The sequence below is a fragment of the Oncorhynchus kisutch genome, linkage group LG4 (genome assembly GCF_002021735.2).
Source record: "Oncorhynchus kisutch isolate 150728-3 linkage group LG4, Okis_V2, whole genome shotgun sequence".
Taxonomy (NCBI): Eukaryota; Metazoa; Chordata; class Actinopteri; order Salmoniformes; family Salmonidae; genus Oncorhynchus; species Oncorhynchus kisutch.
This window is the reverse complement of record NC_034177.2, coordinates 3554049-3559279: the sequence shown is the minus strand read 5'-3', so window position 1 is coordinate 3559279 and position 5231 is coordinate 3554049.

Here is a 5231-nt window from a genome sequence, read left to right as displayed (position 1 = left end):
TGTTGTTCAACATAATTATAATGTTGAAAGTGGCGAGAGAGAGAACGGCAAGCCTAAATATAATCATACACTGACGGTACTGGAGAAAAGAATCTGCTACTGAAAATATCAGGATAATCTTCTAGGATGAATCTCGAACGGATCTTGTTTTACGTTTCATTCTTTTCATTTTAACAAGAGAGGAAAAACAGACCTGTCTTCAGATCGTACATGACGTCATGACGCTCGCCGCCCACAGGTCTGATTAAAGAGCTGCGGTCTAGACAGGCCTGTTTTCAGAAAGCTTCCTGATTGGACATATAGAGAATGAGCAAACTCATAACACGGATACCCAAAGGACCCATCAATCACATTTCTCCTTTCCCTAAAAAACATCTTTAAAAACCTTGCTTTATCTTCAAATCCGTTCCGCAGGATATCAAAAATGCGTATAGGCCTACATTGTAGGATAATGCTAAATCAATGTAGCCTATTATGTATATTGACGAGGAACGTTTTAAGGGGAGATATAGACAGCTGTAATACAGCCTACTGATCAGCCTGTCCAGAGCCTACTGATCAGCCTGTCCAGAGCCTACTGATCAGCCTGTCCAGAGCCTACTGACCAGCCTGTCCAGAGCCTAATGATCAGCCTGTCCAGAGCCTAATGATCAGCCTGTCCAGAGCCTAATGATCGCCTGTCCATAGCTTACTGATTAGCCTGTCCAGAGCCTACTGATCAGCCTTTCCAGAGCCTACTGATCAGCCTGTCCAGAGCCTACTGATCAGCCTGTCCAGAGCCTACTGATCAGCCTGTCCAGAGCCTACTGATCAGCCTGTCCAGAGCCTAATGATCAGCCTGTCCAGAGCCTACTGATCAGCCTGTCCAGAGCCTAATGATCCGCCTGTCCATAGCTTACTGATTAGCCTGTCCAGAGCCTACTGATCAGCCTGTCCAGAGCCTACTGATCAGCCTGTGCAGAGCTTACTGATCAGCCTGTCCAGAGCTACTGGATGGGATACTGGTTGTCTAGGCAGAGTTCCTCTGTCCAGTGTCTGTGTTATTTTGCCCATCTTAATCTTGTCTTTTCATTGGCCAGTTTGAGATACGGCTTCTTTTTTGCAACTCTGCCTCCAATTGTAGTATTTCTATTTAAAAAATAATAATATATATATATAGAATAACTCAGAAACCCGAAAAAACGAAACAGGGAAAACAGTATTAAACAAAATGTAAAACTGATTTTATCGGGCCCTACAACTGTATAAGTATTTAACCCTTTTGTTATGGCAAGCCGATATAAGTTCAGTCGTAAAAATGTAAACATGTGCTTAACATGTCACATAATAAGTTGCATGGACTACATCTGTGTGCACCTGTGTGCAGGTCTGGGATAAGGTATAAGGTCCGGTGAACAGGTCAGGGTTCCATAGGCAGAACTGCGGAAAATGCATCAGCAACATGACCAGGTGGACTGTCAGGCCCCTCAGTTGAGCAGTGAATTTCAAACGCCTTGCAAATAAGGGCACCTATTAGTTCATGGGTAAAATAAAAAGCAAGCCTCCCAAGTGACGCAGTGGTCTAAGACACTGCATCGCAGTGCTAGCTGTGCCACTAGAGATTCTGGGTTCGAATCCAGGCTCCAGCCGGCTGCGACCGAGAGACCTATGGCACAATTGGCCCAGCGTCATCCGGGTTAGGGGAGTGTTTGGTCGGCAGCGATGCCCTTGTCCCATTGTGCACTAGTGACTCCTGTGGCAGGTTGGGCTCAGTGCATGCTGACACGGTTGCCAGGTGTACGGTGTTTCAGCAATGAGAAAAGACTGTAAATGTAACAAACATTTTTTTTAAATAAAAGCACATGTTAACATTCCCTTTGAGCACGGTGAAGTTATTCATTAAACTTTGGATGGTGTATCAATACACCCAGTCATTACAAAGATACAGATGTCCTTCCTAACTCAGTTGCCAGAGAGGAAGGAAACCATTCAGGGATTTCACCATTAGGCCAAACAGTTTAATGGATTTTTGTTTTAATTATCTGGTTAAATATATCTCGAAATGTTTGGATGAAAGATGAATTCACTTCAAAGTGATTCAAATTGTAGAAAATTCTAGAACAACAGCGTTGTTTACAAATGGCAGGTAAGATGATGCACGCAAATGCTACCGGTGTGATATGGGGAGCTAATAACATTTCAACCGGTGTGATATGGGGAGCTAATAACATTGCAACCGATGTGATGTGGCGAGCTAATTACGTTTCAACCGGTGTGATGTGGCGAGCTAATTACGTTTCAACCGGTGTGATGTGGCGAGCTAATTACGTTTCAACCGGTGTGATATGGCGAGCTAATTACATTTCAACCGGTGTGATATGGCGAGCTAATAACGTTTCAACCGGTGTGATGTGGCGAGCTAATAACATTTCAACCGGTGATGTCACTCTCTCTGAGACCTTGACGTAGTTGTTCCCCTTGCAGAGCCGCAGCTTTTGTGGAATGATAGGAAACTCTGGACGGTTCTGATGTCTTGCCTGGGTTTGTTTACATGATGTCTTGCCCGGGTTTGTTTACATGATGTCTAGCCTGGGTTTGTTTACATGATGTCTTGCCTGGATTTGTTTACATCATGTCTTGCCTGGGTTTGTTTACATGATGTCTAGCCTGGGTTTGTTTATATGATGTCTAGCCTGGGTTTGTTTACATGATGTCTAGCCTGGGTTTGTTTACATGATGTCTTGCCTGGGTTTGTTTACATGATGTCTTGCCTGGGTTTGCTTTGTCGCCCTGACAGTTTGATATTTCTTAATCACAAATTATGTAAATTACATTTACTGAGTCTGGCTTGAATGTTCTTGAACGGTAGGTCGCTAGCTAGCACTCACTCACCTGGCTGCTAGCACGTCATGAAAAGTTGTCTGCTTGACTAAAACAAGCAGACAACAAGAACATTGTGTTTGAAAGATTTCAAGTTTTTGCTGTGAGCCAATTTGGTAACCAAGGTGACCATGGGTTGTTGTCCCCCGAGGCAGGCGGTGCCGCAACGTTCTATTTAATACAGACACTTTTTATGAAAGTACCTGCCATGTATATGTTGTATATCGTGGGCAGGATAGGCTAACAATGGGATTGCCAAACCACCTGTTGTATATCGTGGGCAGGATAGGCTAACAATGGGATTGCCAAACCACCTGTTGTATATCGTGGGCAGGATAGGCTAACAATGGGAATGCCAAACCACCTGTTGTATATCGTGGGCAGGATAGGCTAACAATGGGAATGCCAAACCACCTGTTGTATATCGTGGGCAGGATAGGCTAACAATGGGAATGCCAAACCACCTGTTGTATATCGTGGGCAGGATAGGCTAACAATGGGAATGCCAAACCACCTGTTGTATATCGTGGGCAGGATAGGCTAACAATGGGAATGCCAAACCACCTGTTGTATATCGTGGGCAGGATAGGCTAACAATGGGAATGCCAAACCACCTGTTGTATATCGTGGGCAGGATAGGCTAACAATGGGAATGCCAAACCACCTGTTGTATATCGTGGGCAGGATAGGCTAACAATGGGAATGCCAAACCACCTGTTGTATATCGTGGGCAGGATAGGCTAACAATGGGAATGCCAAACCACCTGTTGTATATCGTGGGCAGGATAGGCTAACAATGGGAATGCCAAACCACCTGTTGTATATCGTGGGCAGGATAGGCTAACAATGGGAATGCCAAACCACCTGTTGTATATCGTGGGCAGGATAGGCTAACAATGGGAATGCCAAACCACCTGTTGTATATCGTGGGCAGGATAGGCTAACAATGGGATTGCCAAACCACCTGTTGTATATCGTGGGCAGGATAGGCTAACAATGGGAATGCCATACCACCTGTTGTATATCGTGGGCAGGATAGGCTAACAATGGGATTGCCAAACCACCTGTTGTATATCGTGGGCAGGATAGGCTAACAATGGGAATGCCAAACCACCTGTTGTATATCGTGGGCAGGATAGGTTAACAATGGGAATGCAAAACCACCTGTTGTATATCGTGGGCAGGATAGGCTAACAATGGGAATGCCAAACCACCTGTTGTATATCGTGGGCAGGATAGGCTAACAATGGGAATGCCAAACCACCTGTTGTATATCGTGGGCAGGATAGGCTAACAATGGGAATGCCAAACCACCTGTTGTATATCGTGGGCAGGATAGGCTAACAATGGGATTGCCAAACCACCTGTTGTATATCGTGGGCAGGATAGGCTAACAATGGGAATGCCAAACCACCTGTTGTATATCGTGGGCAGGATAGGCTAACAATGGGAATGCCAAACCACCTGTTGTATATCGTGGGCAGGATAGGCTAACAATGGGAATGCCAAACCACCTGTTGTATATCGTGGGCAGGATAGGCTAACAATGGGAATGCCAAACCACCTGTTGTATATCGTGGGCAGGATAGGCTAACAATGGGAATGCCAAACCACCTGTTGTATATCGTGGGCAGGATAGGCTAACAATGGGAATGCCAAACCACCTGTTGTATATCGTGGGCAGGATAGGCTAACAATGGGAATGCCAAACCACCTGTTGTATATCGTAGGCAGGATAGGCTAACAATGGGAATGCCAAACCACCTGTTGTATATCGTGGGCAGGATAGGCTAACAATGGGAATGCCAAACCACCTGTTGTATATCGTGGGCAGGATAGGCTAACAATGGGAATGCCAAACCACCTGTTGTATATCGTGGGCAGGATAGGCTAACAATGGGAATGCCAAACCACCTGTTGTATATCGTGGGCAGGATAGGCTAACAAAACAAAAAACTATAATTATGTACTATATGTCCCCTATAGTGATATATGTCTCCTATAGTGATATATGTCCCCTATAGTGATATATGGTATGTCCCCTATAGTGATATATGTCCCCTATAGTGATATATGTCCCCTATAGTGATATATGTCCCCTATAGTGATATATGTCCCCTATAGTGATATATGTCTCCTATAGTGATATATGTCCCCTATAGTTATATATGGTATGTCCTCTATAGTGATATATGTCCCCTATAGTGATATATGTCCCCTATAGTGATATATGTCCCCTATAGTGATATATGTCTCTATAGTTATATACTATATGTCCCCTATAGTGATATATGTCTCTATAGTGATATACTGTATGTCCTCTATAGTGATATATGTCTCCTATAGTTATATATGGTATGTCCTCTATAGTG